Genomic DNA, 17,897 nt, shown 5'->3' with positions numbered 1-17,897 from the left:
AAATGAATGAGTAGGATTATCAAACATCTTGGTGATACAAGAAAGCAGAACAAAGTTTAGTGTGGCATACACAGTAAATATTAATTGTTTAAGTTTCAACTGACCTAAAACATGAAATCTTAGACAATGATTTATTCAATATTAATACAGATGATATAAAAATCAAATTCAAATTTTAAAATTACACCTTATTGCAAGGAAAATATAAGGTCATATACTTATAGACTGACTCCCGTTCAGACAAAAGAATTTGCTATATTTTTGATGCTGCAGGACCTATGAATGAATATATTTTTAATGTATTTTACCACCTAATTTAATTTTCAAAAACAATAAAGACATCTAAAAGCTTGACTTTCAAATACCCCTTAATTCATGCAAACAAAGAGTTTGTGGTGGTACAGGTGCTTTTCTACAGGGCTGCCATCACTTGGATCCTTTGCATGGATTTTGCTGTCAGTCTGAACAAAATTATGGAATAACTGCTTCTTAATGAGCTGGCTGGTCATCCATTTAGTGAATTGTTGTCTTTGCTGTATGAATTGCCAGTGAAAAACTGAGCTAGGTGGTCACTCTAATGCAAGAGGAGAAACTGGCTTTCACACAATATGCTTGGCTTCCAAACCAGGCTGCCTAAGCACTCCCAGAGCACCTAGGCAGTACACTTGATGAAAATTAGGCTGTTGCTAAACATGCAGTGTTAAAGAAAATCAAACCAGAAATATTTTTCTATGAACGATTTAAAAATTAAAAATGGAAAACTGGCATATGTCCACTGCTTTTTAAAGCCAATTTCCAGAACTCCTATTTCCCACATTATGTCAGTGAGGTAACTGAGGCTGATCCTTTCCTGTATCTGAGAAAGAGAGGAAGAGCCACATTAGCTGCTCTTGTTTGCTGAATTTTTGAGCCAAACATATCACAGCCAGAGGTAGAGCCATATTCAGTCAGCTTCTCTTGATGGCCTGCAGCCTTTAACAGAACTTGCACACAGGGAAGGCTGCTTGGACACCTCTTCTGAGATTGCCCTTGTGTAGAAACCTCTCTCCTGGCTGGCTGTAACCTCTTTGACATTAGATGTTTCAGCTTATTCTGCTCCTAGCACTACTCTTCTGCATGTTGTGCATTGCATTTGAGTTCAGATGAAACATTTTACTTTGTTCTGCATCTGCGTCTGACCCACCAGGTGTCTCCTAGGGAAGGCTCTTCAACAGCACACATTGGTTTCCAGGTCAAAAGTATTGAATTTAAATCACAGAAACATTTATGGCATAAGCTGAGGGTACATCAGAAACCTTCTCCCTCCTTGCAGAATGCACCAAATGGGACAGGCTGCAACTCTGAAAAAGCAGTCCCACAGCTATGGCACTGGGTGAGTGGGTGAAAACAAGTCCTTGTTTAAAGACCATTAATTGAAGGAAGCTGGCCTGCCTCTTCTTCCAACAGAAACCAGATGTGCTGGCCAGCAAGGCATGCACAAAACTCTTCATCCTGCTCAGGGTGTTCCCATACGATTCTTGACTGGGACTGGGGACAGAAGGGAAAATGTATTATTCTAGAGAATTGCTACAGTCTGCATATGGGAACGAGTCTGGTGCAACCGAATTTTCATTTGTTTCTTACTGTTCATGCATGGACAACTTGGAGCAACAGATTGTTCTGCTGAAGTACTGCAAAGAGATACAATTTTGCAGGGCCACAGTCAGTTCATATCCCACATGGCAATGAGCAGCTAGAGCTGAACATTAAATGTCATAATCTCTGTGGAAACCTCAATGAAGTAAAAAATCTATATGTCTCAGAGCTCAGCAGAAAAATTATCATTCAGAGGGAGCACCTTGCGTGTTTTCTTGAATAACACTGAACAATTACAGAAGGCTGCCAGGGTGACTAAGGATGATCTATCACAAATGTTTGTACACAGAAGGTGGTGAATTGTACCACATTTCCTAGTCTGTCTAGGAAAAGACAGACTTTCTTTCCTAGTCTGACCCCTCCTCACTGCTTTATGCAGCAAAGAAGAAATTGCTACCCCTATGGATTGTGTGTAAATTTACAGGTTCCTTTTGTACCAGCTGAAGCAGAGAGCAGGCAGTTTCACAAGGATTCAAGCTGTTAATGGCTGAAATTTTGGCAAACATTAAAGCTTCCTTAGGACTAAGCCATGTTCTTGCTCAAGTTAATACAGCCAGTTCTCACCCTTCCTTCCAGGGTCGGCAGGAAGGGCAGCTGGGATAAGTATCATGTGAAACTCTGGTTGGAAGCTGGGACACCTGTGGAGGCGGTTTGGCTCTGGCCTCTGTGTGTGTAAGGAGACCTGGAAAGGGCTGGTATTTTATAGATGTTCTCATTTACCTCTCCCATAGTCACAAGGTGAGCAGTGCTTTTACACTTGTGGCACTAAAAGTGGAGTTTTTCAAAGTCTTCCTCTTGCAGAAAAAAAATATCTGTAACTCACCTACTATTAAATAGCATCTGAGTCTGCAGCTCCTCTGCTTTTCCATCTATAACTATGGCTATAACTGCCATTGTCAATTCCCATTTGGGAGACCAATTTTGATTTAAGTGCACACAAGAAACTTCCTCCATTGAAAAGAGTGCAGTATTTGTTAACCAGAAAGCACACAGCCATTAGAACAAGACTTAAAACTTTACATGACCATTTAAAACGCTGCACATTCCCATTACCTTCCGTAAATGTATTAATTCCACCTTCAGCTGCTTCACTTTACCCATCCCCTAAAAAATGCCAAGCTTGGTAAGACTTATTTAATTTCTAGAAATTCTGTCTCCCCCAGTTGATATATTTTTGCTTTCTCCTTTAAAATTCTTCCTCACCATACCTAGGTTTTATTTCTTTTGTGCGCCTACTAAAATTCTGTGGAGGCTGGGAACCTCCAGGTGAACCTCACCAAACTGGTTTGCTCTTCTCTCAGAAAGGGAGATGAAGGCAGTTTTTAAGAAGTTTTCTTGATTTTCTGCCTGGAAAGCAATAATTTCAAGTTTGCAAAGTTCTCTAAATAGTTAGATATGCAGCAATCATGGAAACGTGGATGTTGCTGGGCCCAGGCAAGACAAGCAGTATCCTAAGACAGAATACTGTCAGCAATAGGGAAATGTATGGGTTTAGCCCCAGCTGGAAACAAAGCACCACACAGCTTCTCACTCATTTTGCCTTGGACTGGGGAGAGAATTGGAAGGGTAATAGTGAGAAAACTCATGGGCTTGATAAAGACAGTTTAATAGGTAAAGCAAAAACTGCACACTCAAGCAAACAAAACAGGGAATTCACTCATTAATAATGGGCAGGCAGGTGTTCAGCCATCCCCAGGGAACCCAGGATTTGTCATGGGAAATGGTTACTCAGGAAGGAAAATGCCAGCACTCTGAATTTCCCTGCCTCCCTCCTTCTTCCCACAGCTTTATGTACTGATCATGACATTATCATATGGGATATCCCTCGGGTCACTTGGGGTCAGCTGTCCTGGCTGTGTCCCCTCCCAACTTCTTATGCTTCACCAGCTCATCATTGGTGGGATGGAGTCAGAAGTAGGAAAGGCCTTGGCTCTGTGCAAACAGTGAGCAGCAATAACCAAAACATCCCCATGTTATCAACACTGTCTTCAGCAGAAATCCAAAACACAGCCCCTTACCAGCTACTAGGAAGAAATTTAACTCCACAATAGCCAAAATCAGCACAAAAAGGACTGTGCTTCTCTCACCAGATGTCTATGACCTGACAGTTTATTGCAAGGGAGCAGAAAAACAGAATAGCTGCAGATAATTTCAAGAGAGAAGTTCTGTGTTTGAAATGGCAAACTCTCCTGAGACAGAGGGTATATGTCCTCTCCAGAAGCACCAGTTGCTGCCTTCACTTCACTCACAATTTTGAAAGGGAGATTCAGCTACTTGCCCATCCCACACCACAAGAAGTTCAGACATGACCAGCCCCCATGTCCTCATCCTTAGGGCAGGAAAATTCAGTTCTGTGTCTCTTGAATAATGAACACACACACAGTGACTGGCATTGGTCAGGCCTACAGCAATAGAAAATTTGTAAATTACTCTTCCAGATAAGCACAGAGGATTTTCCCCACACAGTTAGTCCTCAAGACATACCACTTGCTTCCAGATAACCTCAGGCTTGAACATGAGTTATTTTTCTCAGAGAGCTACTTGGAATATGAGCACACACTAATCTTCTAAGAGGAATCCTTAGCAAACAGAGAAACTCCTATTGTTTGTTTGTTTTTTAAGTAATGAATGAATACTCAATTTTGCTGGACCTGTAGCCAAATGTCTAGACAAAAGCATGCACTTCAAAACCTCAAAAACATGTAAGGGAATCGCAGTTTATGTTTGTTTGAGTCTGTGTATTTTAAGAGAACTTATAAACTCATTTAACTCACAAAATTTTGAGAGAAACCTTGTCAAGGGCATATGAAATAGAAACACTGGCCTGATGGTGCTCAAGAATCACTGGCATCAGGCCTAACTCATTATTTTATGAAGGAACTGGCAGTCAATCAATGGGAAATTATCTGTGCTGTATTGACATAAATCATAATTGGTTTCCCTTGAATGCCATGCCAAATCCTTAACAGAATGAGTTACTGTATGCTTTATACAAGTTTTCTTTCTTTATGAGTTCAGTTTAAATTCATATTTGAATGCAGATGAACAGTGGCAACCCCAGCAGAGCAATCCCTTGGGAACACAAGAACTGCCATTCCTAACCCAGCATCCTGCATCTAAGAACAGATAGTATCTGATGTCTCAGAAGCCAGAGAGGTGAGAAAGAAAATGCATCTGTTCAACCATGCATTGGGATTATAGGAAGCAGGGTTTTAAGAGACTTTAGTGTTCCTTGTTTAAATGGGAAATGTGGTTGCATCTCTTTTTTCCCTTTCTGCAACTTAGCATTTTCATATATGTGCCTATCAATATAGTATCCCATTAACATCCTGAAATTTTGCTCAGAAACTGATTTCTTGCTGAGAATGACCCTATTTTTTACAGCCTGGAGGATGAGCATGGCAAAGAAGCATTTTCATTTTCCCTCTGGTTTTCAGCTGACAGTTTCTTCTCTAGGTACAAGAGTCACTACAGGTCATGGTATCAACCTGGCATTCCAATGCTGCTTGTCACATTCTGCCCAGCTGATCAAGTGGCATCTCTGATGATCAGTACCAACAGAGACTAACACCAGCCTCTCTTTCTCTGTGGCTTTGTTTCCCCCAGTTAAAGACTGAAGAAGTAGTGCTGAGGATTTCTCTCTGAAGCCCTGCTAACTCCCTGTTTTTGGACAGAAAGAAGGAGAAAATGAGAGAAAAAGAAGGGAAAAGCCATAAGAAAGGAAAAGGATGGGTATGGCAGGGTTTCACATTCACAGCTTTCTGGTGAATGGGAATGTTTTCCATCATGCTACAGTCAATGAACCAAAATCTATCATGCCAGCTGGCCTCTGCCTTCCTTTGTGCAGCAAGTCCCAGGGACTGGAGCAGACCTTGCCTTGCACAGTTGCTGCTGAAAGGGTCAACTGAGCTGCTGCGGTCACATCAAACGAAGAGCAGCTTCAGTGAGTTCATGGCAAGTGAGAGCAAATATAGACTAATGAAATACTGACACTGCAGTAAATCACTCCTCCTGATTGCTCTTTTTTTTTCCCTGGTTGTTGTTCCTGTATTCATTATACACATTTTCCCATCACAGACCAGCAACTATTATACTTTTATATTCTTCATGAGTTAATAACCCTTAAACCAGACAAACTGGCATTTAGAAACTTCTTGACTTTTCTTCCTGTATATATATTTTTTTTTACTTTTCCTTTTTTTTTTTTTTTTTTAATCAAGATGTTCAAAATTGAAAAACACATTCCAGGATGTACTTCCACCAGCCAAAATAAGCATACTTTGTATCTGTTCAGGCATGAGGCATGCATATTAGATGCACTTGTATTAACTCACTAACCAGCACAGACCCAGGACTTAAAATGGTCTGTAATTTCTTGGCACCTGAACTGTGTACTTACAGTAATATCATAGGCTGACAGTTTGTTGATTAAAAGCAAGCCAAGTAAAGCACATACAGATGTCAGTACTTGATTCAAATGATTATTCACATACTTTCCTAGGTTAGATAGAAAAAAACCCCACATTTCTTTCTGCAGCATAACACTTAATGTATAATCTGGAGTAACTACAGGACCTTTTTTCCTCTCTTTAGTAAAATTGTTCTTACTATAGGTCTGTATAATACCTACATGAAGTTTTAAGTGACCTTCTGAATATCCTTCTTCAGTATTGTATTGCCTGGAGCTATCCTCAGCTTTAGAAAGGCATTCTTGTTTTAAAAGAAAACAAACAAACCAACAGAATTTGTTTTAGATTGCAGTAAGTTAAAAAAATGAATAGATTTTTTTTTTTTTTTTGTAGACCTCCAGAAAATCTTTAGGCCATATAAATGCATACTTTGTAATAATAAGACACAGTGGCCTTGAACAAGTTATCAAACCTTCTAATCCAACAGCATTTCATACAATAAAACCAGAAATCTGAAAATATATTAATCATGTCAATGTATGATAAGAATCACTTATGCTGCAATCAGATAGCAAGATAAAAGATAATAGAAAATTGTAAAGAAATACAGAAAAATATTGTATTTCATACCAAAAAATGCAGAGATCTCTTCCCCATCAATCTATGTGAAAATAAAATGCAGAAAAAACCCAAAACATTTAACTGCCCTAGGTAGATATGAAATTATGTCGGCATAGCAGACACCAAAATTGTCTCAGAAAAATTTCCAGGCACAAGGTGGGAGTGCAAAGAGCTATGAAGAGAAGAAAATGGACAAAGATAATAAAATCATTATGAATTATTGCAAAGTAAGCCTAGGGAAAAAAGCTATGTGAGCAGGTGAGTGAGTGATCTGTTGTGATGATATATACCCCAAAGAACAGTCAGTAATAGTTATCTCTCTCTTCCAGGTATGCAATCAGACCAGGTCTTCATTCCAAGATACTAAAACATTTCCAGGAAATATCTGAAATAAAAACAATATAAAAGATAGTAAGCTGTAAGCAGCAGTAAGAAGTGATACAATACAAAAACATATTTTCAGCATCATTGCCAAAACCTCCATTTTCTATCAAAAGGTTAATAACATTTTCTTTGGTTTTTTAATAGTGACATAGACAGAGACATCCTCAGAATAATTTCATGCACAGCTAACTTTGTCAAGAGGGTCTCAGAAGGATGTCTGAGAAGAAAAGGGATCTGTCTCACTCCAAAAAAAAAAAAAAAAACAGCATCTTGGGAAAAAATCTTGATAGCTGGGAACAAGTGAGAGAAGTGTAAGAAGTGCAGACTTGGATGAGGGACAAGAGTAACAGAGCAGAGGAAAAAAACATCATAGGAAGAACAAAAAAGGCAGAGAACAGACTGCATTTCTGAACATCTCAGATGCCTGTGTATTAATACAAAATCATGCGGAGCTATCTGGCAGAGCTGGATGTCCTTAAACAAGAATAAAACTATGAGTCAACTAGAATAGAGAGCTGGTGGGAATACTCACATGGCTGGAATACTTACCAGCTTGTTCAGCCAGGGAAAGGCAAGGAAGAAGTACTGCTGAGTGGCAGAATGTGAAAAGATCTATAGAGAAACATCTTAATAATAATAATAATAATGACAAAAAAAAGCAAAGATGTTATCCTGGCAAATGTCAGCCATCAAACCAAGGGGATCAAGTGGAAGACACTTCTGTGAGAAATGAGCAGAAAGTCCCCAGGGTACAGGGCTTCACAGTAAGAAGCTTGAAAACTCCAAGCAACTCTTGGGAAAGAGGAGAGCAGGCTCTCCAGAAACTTCCCAAGGAGCAAATTTGATGATTTTTTTGATGCAGAAAACTGTGCAAACAACCAGAAGGGAAGTAGGTCTGAATCTCAGCATAGTCTGTAGGGAAAAGTTATTTGAAAATATCAGAGTGAAAGGGAAAAAGAGGAGGCAAGCTGAGCTGAGGAAATGAGTTAAAGAGCCCCCACAAGTGAAAAAAAGCAAAGACAAGATATTGGACTACAAGGAGGAACTTGAAAACCTAATAAATAAGATCCCATGGGAAACAGGGAAAAGGAGTTCAGAATTATTGACCCCTAAGGAGATAATAAAAGCAAAATTGTAGAATATTCTAGTCAGTTGGGGAGGAAATGGGTAGGAAATGTACCAGGAATGCAGTTTGATAAACTATGAGGATCTCTGAGAGAAGAAAGAGGTATACCAGAAGCGGAAATAAAGTTTAACTACTCAAAATTCTTACAGTCAGAGGGATCAGTGTGTGAAATGAGATACAATTCAAAACAAGTCATAGGGATGATAAAACAATCCAAAAGTCTGCAGCAGCAGGTTAAACAGAAAGAGAGAGAGATAGAAGGTTTGGAAAAGAGGACAGAGAAAGCTAAAAGGCTAAAATGCTTGGTAAGCATTAAGTGATTGATTAAGTCTTCATTAAATTCCACATGAAAAGAAAAGCTATCTCACATGAGGAAAAACAATCTAGGTTACTTAAGGGAGAGACAAGCTACTGTGCATTTTAGTTTAGGGTCTGTTTTTCTATTTTTTCCAAATTGCTTGGCCTAGTAGAATTCACCTTAGCTGTTGAAATATGGCGAGTATCAGAGTCATTAGTGATTGCCTTCATAAAGGTTTTGTCTAGAAAACTGAAAAAGATCAAACAAGCCACCTGTTTCAAAAGCTGTAGACAAGAGAATGGAGACTTCGGTTAATGTCACCTCCCAAGAAATGCCAGAAAATTAGACAAACTATTTATAAAAATTAAGACTCCAAAGAAGCAAGTAGGAGGCCAGGTTGGTCTGTCAAGCACATATTGATCTGAACCTATACAATTTCCCTCTTTGACTGGGAACAGGCTTTGTGGACAGAGGAAAGCATGTCAAAAATCTTCATTTCTTAAGGTCCTTGACATTGTCTCAAGTAATATAGCAAAGGAACTAGAGAAACTTGGTCCAGATGAAACTACTAAAATGTGGAGAGCAAAGGTGCTCAGATGTTCAGAGGAAGGTTCATAGTCAAAAAGGAAGGCAGTGTCAATCAGCATTTCACAACAGACATATCCTGAGCTCACGCTACTCTTTATTAATGGCCTGGAAATAGTGCAAAAGGTATGGTTACTGCATTTTCATTTAACACAGTCAATTAGAAAATGGGGTAAGAACTCAAAAAATATCTTAGCAAACTGAAAAAGTGTTCTGTAGAAATATTTGCTTGGCATCAGATCTTCAGGAAAAGAACTCTGAAACCTATAGACAATCATATTGTTGCAGAAGTGTAAACATTGTGCTGGCACAGGCAAACAGAAATATTTTGTATGAGATGCACAGAAAGTTTCTTCCACACAATTTTCTAAATTTTTTTCCAAGAATGTATTCTTTAAGTAATATTAGTTCAGTGTCATAAAATCATATCTAAATCCTCTGTACAAGGAATAATGATACATCAAATGAATTATTCCTGTACGTAATGCTAATGTGAATTCATGCTGGGAAGAATACAGAGATGTTATCAAAGTCTGTAACATTAATACTGTCTATCTCTGTCATGCACAGATTTAGCATTTAGAAGGATACACAAAACTCAGACAACAATTGATCACCAGAGGAAGGCAGCAAGATTAAAATCAATTAACAGTAAAGCAAAGGCAGATCCTCACTATCGTCTTCTAGTCCCTCATTTTGTTACAGTTGACTTTTACAAAGGCAATGACAATAAATTTATTGTAATTTATATCTATATTTATAGTCATTTTGATCATCATGCGTTGTCACATTTTAAACCACAGCAGAACACAATTTCTTGGTTTAATTCCTTGTTTTTCCTTTTTTGAAGATGAATGCAAGAAGTATTTTGTAGAAATATAGAGAAAATCCCTTATCACTGTATTATTAGCTGAAAGCTACTATTTTTTTTCTCCAGCTAGGCTGCAATGGCTTCCAGGTCATCCAGCTGCCAACCTGTAACAATGAGAAATAAATCACCCAGCTGCCTCGTTATGGTTTTCCCAGCAGTGTTAGAATCTTCTCTGCTGGATTTCAAAAACAGAAGCAACCATAAAGGTCCCCCAGAAGATCCACAGTTTTGGATGGGTTTTCTGAAGGCTTCACACTCTTTGTTGGCAATAAGAGACCTTGTTAAATCCCCAGCTCCAGCAAACAACTTATACACCCATGGGTCACAAAAAGCCCTGTAGTGGATGTTTCTACATTAATGAGGGCTAAGCTCCTCAATATAAATTTTAAAATAATGACACACCATAGAACAAAACCTCATAAAGGCAATCATAGGTTTTTATATTTAAAGGACACTGATCCAAGGAAGAGAGAATAGCCTTTCAGCCAATGCCCATATACAGCTATCTCAAATTAAGGAAGACCATAGCTAAGAATGGTTGGCAGTCAGCTGCCACCACTAATCACATGCAGTTGGCATGGTAACTCTTTCTTATCTTTTTTACTATAGAAAATAGGTGTTATTTTTAAGGTTACCCACTGCACATTGTTATATACAATATACTCTAAAGTTTTTAAACATTTAGAGAAAACAAAATTTGGCAGAAATATGTTGTAAACAATGTCTATCCATATAGTCAATGAATAATCCTACTAAATAATGTCATAGGTAATTTTAAAAGGCCTTTTGAAACATCAAATTATTTTGCTGCAAATAATGAAATATTGGTTTGCAATATTTTAAGTAAGTGTGTGACTGATGAGCTGAATTCAAATCCTTGAAATCAGTTTACCTCAATTTTATGTTAAAATATTTTTAAAGCAGATAACTCTACCTCCCAACCCCTGTATTTTACTCACTTAAATTGTTCTCATTTTTAATGTTGCTTGTATATGCAACAAAACTCCTTCTTTGTCATCTGTTCTGTGACAAACGGAAGCTTTTGTTTTCATCAACATCCTGAAGAAGGTAAAACTACTATAAGACCACTTGGAATAAAATAATAACATCCCAGTCATCTTGCAAACTAAAATAAGTTGTTAACTAAACCATCTCAGGTTAGCTGCATCTGCTAAACTAAATCTGTTAGTTTAGATATTGGATATATTGAACTAATTTCAATAGTTTCTACTTCTCCCTCCTTTCCTTCCTATTTCTTTAGCTCTTACCAGTTTCTCACTCTTACTGTAATTCCTAATGGCATTCCTCTGGTTGTTCCTATGGCCAGACTGAGTTAAACCTATATGGTTGTTTTAGGCATCCTCTCAGATAACACATTTTGATATCCTTTTAACCATCTGAAATCTGGATTTTTTGACTTGGATAATGTTGAGATTTGTGATAAGGGCAATATACCTCTTGAACTTTTAAAAATACTGCTATATTCCCAGATTCAAGACGCAATTTAATGGGTCCTTCTAGGCTTATTGTGTAGCACCCCATAGAGTTTTAGGGAGCTACCAATGAAGATCAGCCATAATCACTTCCTTGGAAATTTTGTATCAAATATGCCATAATTATGAGGTTCAAGAAATTGAAGCAGTGTGTTTTCACTGAAGCAATGAGATTATTCAACCAAATTAATTCAGCTATTTATGTAGAATAAGTACCACAACTGTTTGCTACTGGTAAGAGTTTGACTGATAGGGGAGTAGCACCAGGGAGGAAATATCCTATATCCAGGATGGATAGAGGATAGCTGAAAGCCAATAGGCAACTGTTGGAAAGGTACAAATAGGCTGAAGTAACCAGGGGGAGAGGGAATGGGAGATAGGACAGCTATGGAAGGGAACAGCAGCTGAAGCCCCTGAAGGTGTGGAAGAACCAGATCTTGAAGCTAAGAAGTAGCTGAGAAGGTATCCAGAAGAATGATGGTGTGATATGACCTCAAAGTTCAAGAGAATCTTATTATTTCAGAAATGTCCAGCAAAGCAACCTCTAATGAGATCTGTCACATGTTAGTAACATGTCATGTGTGCTCTCCAAATGCAGATAACAATGTACTAGAGACCATGGGCTTCCTTGAGTACAAAGCCTTTTACTGGTACAAACCTTAATAATGCTACTAGTAACTTCACTATGGTCACAACAGCTTACATCATTCACTCAGTAAGACATATAAAAAATTTTTAAAAATTATCTTTAGTGCTTCAGAAACACATCCAGGTGGAACTCTCATGGTAGCTCCTAGCCAGGGCAAGGAGGAAATTGTCACTATTAAGCATCCAATTAATGTCCAATTCCAGATACAGCCATCAGTCCTCAGGATATGTGTATAAACCTCATGTAAGACTGTCCAAAAAAAGGGTATCACTGCAGATTCCAGCTGTCTGAAGATGTTGCCTGAGGCTAGAATTGCTGCTGTGGGCAGTGAAGACCAGGACTGACATCTGGCAGCCAGGATATGCTTTGACTGGATTAAATAGACAACACAATAAGGTACCTGTTGACTAAGTTTAAGTCAAGCTGCATTTTTCCCCTTTTTTACTTGGTTCCACTCTTTCTTATCCTTAAATATTTTAGAGATATTCTTAAAGATTTTAAGACTCTGATTTAAGTGTGTCTGGCACTTGTGGAAAAGGATGAACCAGAACAAAACAGTCCCACAGAAAGTGCTCAGGCTGCAGGGTGGCAGCAAAACAATTAAAGCTGCATGTGTGGGCAGCCCTGAGAAGTGCCAGAGAAATAAGGGGGCAGAGCAAGGAAAAGCAGCATCTGGGGACAGTTTCATAGCAGCAAAGCAGCTCTGCACAGGCTGCCAGAGTCCTGCCTGTAGCCAGGGTGAAAAAACCATTCCTCCCACAAGGAGCAGCACAATGAGCTCATCACCACTGTTGAGACTGACACAGTGGGAAGGTGTTCCCAAAAGTGTGTTTCACACAAGTGGACATGCTTAGAATCCAAGTTTTGAGGGACAGAGAGCTCGCAGCAACAAGAAGGGAGTCAGGTCCAGCTGACTTCTGGCAAAGAGATCCTGGCACAGAAACTGAAGCTGGACCAGCTCTGTTTGGAGATCAGCAGAGGGGAGGGAGGTAGGGAAGAGGTGGGAGGCTACATATTCCCTCGAGTGAGGAAAATGCAAGTGTTTTGGGTAAAAGATCAGGAACTCTGTTTCTCCTGAAGGCTGCAAAATTGAGTTTGCTAATATGATATGCTGGGACAGAAAAAATACAGGTAGTTTATTTAGGACCTTCCCTACAGTTGATAACATTACAGACTGCTAAGTAAGCCTGATGAAAGCCTAAGGTGGACTGAGTTTTCGTGGAAAATAGCCAATACAGAGCACCACAAGGTGCCAGTATTTCTGATGACTGCATAGGTAGAGACAAAAATGACTTTATGCTTTTCACCTAGCACAGAGACATGCAGTTTCAATAGTTCATAAGTACATTCAAATAGATGAGTTATGAATAAATTTCTTTCAACCAGTATATACACAGAATAAAAATTTATATCTATTTACAGTGCATATAATTTTTCCTACATCCCAATTTCAATTGACATGGAGTTGAACATCACTAGCCTTGGCTGGATTTCTCTTTCTACAGTTGAGATAAAGTATTTCCAGTATTTCTTCTGCCTCCTCCATCACACGGTGGAGACCTGTTTCAGAATTTATCATTCAAAAGCCCAAACATTTGTGCTAAGGCCCACTACTGCTACTCCAGGATGAGCTTATAGTATGAATCAAAGGTTGCTTCATACTCATGCAAGTTGCAAGTGTGAACTCTTTAAAGAGAGCAAGACAGCAATGTCTAGAAGGACCAGAATAAACAGCATCCTTCTACAGCCTCTATCTAAAAACTGTTTTACTGTCTTCCATGCTGGAGATCTGATCAGATAAGAAAACATAACTAAGGAAAAAGATTACTTTAAAAACCCATCTCTTCCTCCCAAAAATATACTTGCTGTGCAGCCTTGAGCCCATAAGAGCACAACCTGCATTGTCTACAAGCAAACATAAAAAGTGATGTTGTTTTATACAAAAGCCATCTTGTAAATATTCCCTACTACTTAGTAATTTTTTCTGCATTTCATGGCATTTTTCTATGGGCAGAGACCTCTAACTATCTTAGAGTACCCAAAGCTGAATAAAATGTGTCTTATTTAGACATTTTTAAAAGATCATTAAGTCATACATTTTGCTTTGCTTCCTAAGTAGAAGAAAGTCATTTTGTGGAGCTGCTGGTCCAGCCAGTGGCAAAAGAAAATGTCACTGCATCTTGGCTGTCCCTGCTTCAGCAGCAGCAAATAAAACTTTTTTAACATTCTGTGTTTGTTTAAGCACAGAAGTTTTGACAAAATTACTTCTTATTCATGGAACAGTCTCCCAGGAGGTCTGTCCAACCGTTTTAGGGGAGGCACTGCATGAATACTCAGGACTCTAACTTCATTTTGGAGCTCTGCAGCAGGCTACGATGATGGGAGTTGGTCATTCTGGTTGTGTGTCCATCTGGTCAAGATGACAGTAGCTGCCCACTGACTTTACCCTTGTGTGACTTTTTAAATACAGGCTCAATCAACACTGACATGGACTTGTTTTGACTTTGTGTTCTGTAATGTTTCAGGTCTCCATCAGCACCAGACCTTCCCCAGATCCATTTTCTTCACCTCCTGCCTGTTCTTAAGTTTGGGCTGGAGTAATGGGACCATCTCCTATAGGACCTGGTCATCCCAAAAAAAACAGTGGAGTACTGGCCCTGTTTGAATAATCAAATCCAAATGTTGCTGATTTTTTTTCCTTTCAGTTTTTCTTCTATGCTATCCTTTCTCTGCCATTGTGTCATGGTTTTTTTGTTTGTTTGTTTGTTTTTGTGTTTGGGGTTTTTTGTTGGGTTTTTCTTTTTTTTTTTTTTCCTTATATCACCTCTGCTATAGTTAAAAGACTATAGCAGAGCTAAAAATGTAAGAGCTGACTTTCAGCCATTTTTGGTTCTGGCCATGAGCAGCCAGGAACTACTGACAACAGATCCATAGGTCAGGGGAATAAATTCTCTTCAGTTTCTCAGAGGTCTCTTTTTCAGAGGTCTCTTTGGTCCCTGCTGAAGCTCTTGTAGAAAGTATAATGGATGGGAAAGAAAAAAACAAAACAATTGTTCTCATCAGTCACTGATACATCACAGCACTCCTCCTAAGATTTTTGCAACTAAACACATTAATAGTTGCTGTAGGTAGGGTTAGTTGAAAATGGCTTAAGTCAAAGCAACAGATGAGGCTTGGTACAAGAATTAAAAAACAATGCACCAGAAGTTTCACATTTGAATGTGAATTTCTGCTGTTCATGTATTTCAGGAGCATTATCTCTGATGTCAGGAGGCCTAGCTGTAAAGCTGAAAAATGAAAGGCTGTCTCCACACCACAGCCCCTCTGTCATTTTTCTGTGTTTAGGCACACAGCAGGTTATGCCTCAGCAAAGTCTCTAATATGTGCTGAAAGGGAACCAGCAAGACGACTGATGCTCTGTTTCAGCACTACATTTTTCTATCTGTCTGCTTGTTTTGAACTCTTTTAGAGCAATAAGAAAGATTAATGCTAAGATTATTACTGGTAATAATCTATAAATATTGGTGAAGTGATAACATTTTCCACTTGGTGGCAGATATTCCTTTTAAAAATAAGCACAAAACTCAAAGACACATTTAATGCCATTTTTTTAGTGAGGAAAAGCTCTGTGGCCCCTGATGAGCACAGAACCTGTGGAATTCAGGGCTTAGATGCAGAGATTTGGAGCAAGGACTTGCCCCAAGAGCCAGGTATGTAGCAGACAGTCATGTATGGACACATTTCCTCATGTGCTTCTGAAACAACACATCCATACAAGTGTCCTCAAAGGTAGACAGGAAGATATTGGCTTTATCATTCTAGGAGTCCATGCCACCCATGAAACTCACAGGCCTTGAACAATGTCAAAACATGCAGGTTTTGGGTGTGTCAGCAGAAATTCAGCTTCCTGTAGGCTGTGCAATTGAGAGAAGATGCTCCTTCTGCTCCTGCTTTCTCCCACTTATATGCAGGCAGGTTGCTGCTAAAAGAGGCAGTTTTCCCCCATACAGACCACCCAATAAGGACATTGAATGCAAGAACACTATTTCTAGTTCAGAGAACCTAGAACAGAAGCTGCTGGGAGCTGGAGAGAGGTCTAGGGAAGTATTGCCTTGCTTCATGTTCTCTTTAAGGCATCTACTGTCATTCCTCTAGGAAACTAGGTACTGGAATAGCTAAAGTGTTACCCTGCCCCAGGGCAACCAACTTTTTTCCTTTCTCTTCTGAGATCCCATGAGAGTGGGAAGGCAGAGGACAAATTTTACCCTGATAACTACCAACTAACATCTCACAATCAAATGAATCCCATCTACCTGCAGGTGGGACGTGTACATTCATCAGTTTGCTGACTAGAAACTAGATCATTATTCTCGCTGGCAAGCATTTGATCAATTGAGTTCATTAATATCAGTGCATTTTTGCATTAAAACTTTTCTTTGAAAACACCACAAAATATTTAGGATCTTGCTCTTCTTTCAATAGTCAGCATGATCCTAAAAATACAGCCTTTTTTTTTCTGGTGGAAGCCAATACTTATCTTCAAAACAAGACCACTGCCAACTCAGTGTTCTGAGAATACCTCTCTATTGCTGTTCTGAGAATGTTTCTTGAAGTAATACTATGTCAGCTGAGGAAAAAAAAGCAAACATTGCAATGAGACCTCTCTCAAGCAGAAGGGCAGAGTGGCAAACAGCTCTGTTGCATAGTGCTGGGGACTGTCATTTCCTTTCTGCAGCAGGACTCCTCATTTTCAAGGTAATGCCTTCATCTCTAACAAAGCTGCATATTCTTTCAAGAAAGAAAAGGTATTTTGAGGCTGTGACATGCACTTCTGTAGCTGAGATTTATTTTGAACTGTATTTAACAAGAACACATAGCAATGCATCCTCCCTCAGCACAAAACAACACTCTCAAAGTTCCCTTCTCTCACCACTACCACTAAATAGGAAGCTGAGTGCTTCTGTCTAATTATTCTGACCTTTCCACTCTCAGGGTTTGACTAAGACTATTCAAGGAGCAGAGAAAGAAGCTCTGTTTTTGCCTCAGTAATGTGTTGCTTAGTGGGATCATAGCTGTCTGATGCTCTTTAGCATTCACTTCCTCTTGAGCCTCTTATTTGTTACCAAAAAAAAAAAAAAAAAAAAAAAAAAAAACATGAAAAACAAAACAACAAAACAGCAGAAGAATATAAACCATTCCCATCGATTCAACATCTCTCTCCTGTGTAAGTGTAGCTCTTTGTCATTGAATTTTAGTGCCAATGAATTCCATCCCAGAAAGGGCATGGGCCATTGCTTAGTGATGCTAATGAAACCTCCCTCCGTATCTATTACAGCCGTATCTGCTTCAATAGCTGATGGTGGAAGCAAGGTGGCTTTGTCTCAGGTCATATGTGACATGGACAAGCAACAGGTCCCATGGGATCTGTTGGGAGCACCAGGTGCCAGAAATTTCCAAGCTCTGCCTCAAAACCAAACTTACATTTATTTCCACTTTCCAGATAGTTGGCAGGATGCTGCCTTTGTGCTAAGTCAACCACATCATGTCTCTACACAGGGAATTTTGTGAGGGCTTGCAGTTAAAGTTTCACATTTTCTATCTCATTACTTTGTCTCCTGCTCATCCTGACCTTCTTACAGGGCATATTTCCCCCCTCCTGTTTACTGTTCTGTGTCCCCCCCTCTGCTGTTTATGATGGTGACAAGGTACAAGAGTGGCTATCTGGATTTACTTTTCTTCTTACTAATTACTTTTGCTCACTCAGAGGAAAAATTTTAAATGTAGGTACCATACTAATTGAACATGAAATTTCACTCAAAACTTTCC

At 39.1% G+C, this 17,897-nt stretch overlaps 1 long non-coding RNA gene across 2 annotated transcripts in view; it reads right to left on the bottom strand.

Moving 5' to 3' along the window:
• Positions 1–6,312: 6,312 nt before the first annotated feature.
• Positions 6,313–17,897, bottom strand: part of LOC110469413 (uncharacterized) — a 150,920-nt gene continuing 139,335 nt past the window's right edge. For both annotated transcript variants that reach the window (XR_013339700.1, XR_002465243.1), the window contains exons 4-5: positions 6,956–7,050; positions 6,313–6,345 (exon numbers count right to left, since the gene is read on the bottom strand). This is a non-coding gene — a long non-coding RNA (uncharacterized LOC110469413). The remainder of the gene's footprint in view (positions 6,346–6,955; positions 7,051–17,897) is intronic.

The sequence above is a fragment of the Lonchura striata genome, chromosome 3 (assembly GCF_046129695.1).
Source record: "Lonchura striata isolate bLonStr1 chromosome 3, bLonStr1.mat, whole genome shotgun sequence".
In the NCBI taxonomy this organism is placed as follows: domain Eukaryota; kingdom Metazoa; phylum Chordata; class Aves; order Passeriformes; family Estrildidae; genus Lonchura; species Lonchura striata.
This window is presented reverse-complemented; position numbering and strand designations above follow the sequence as displayed.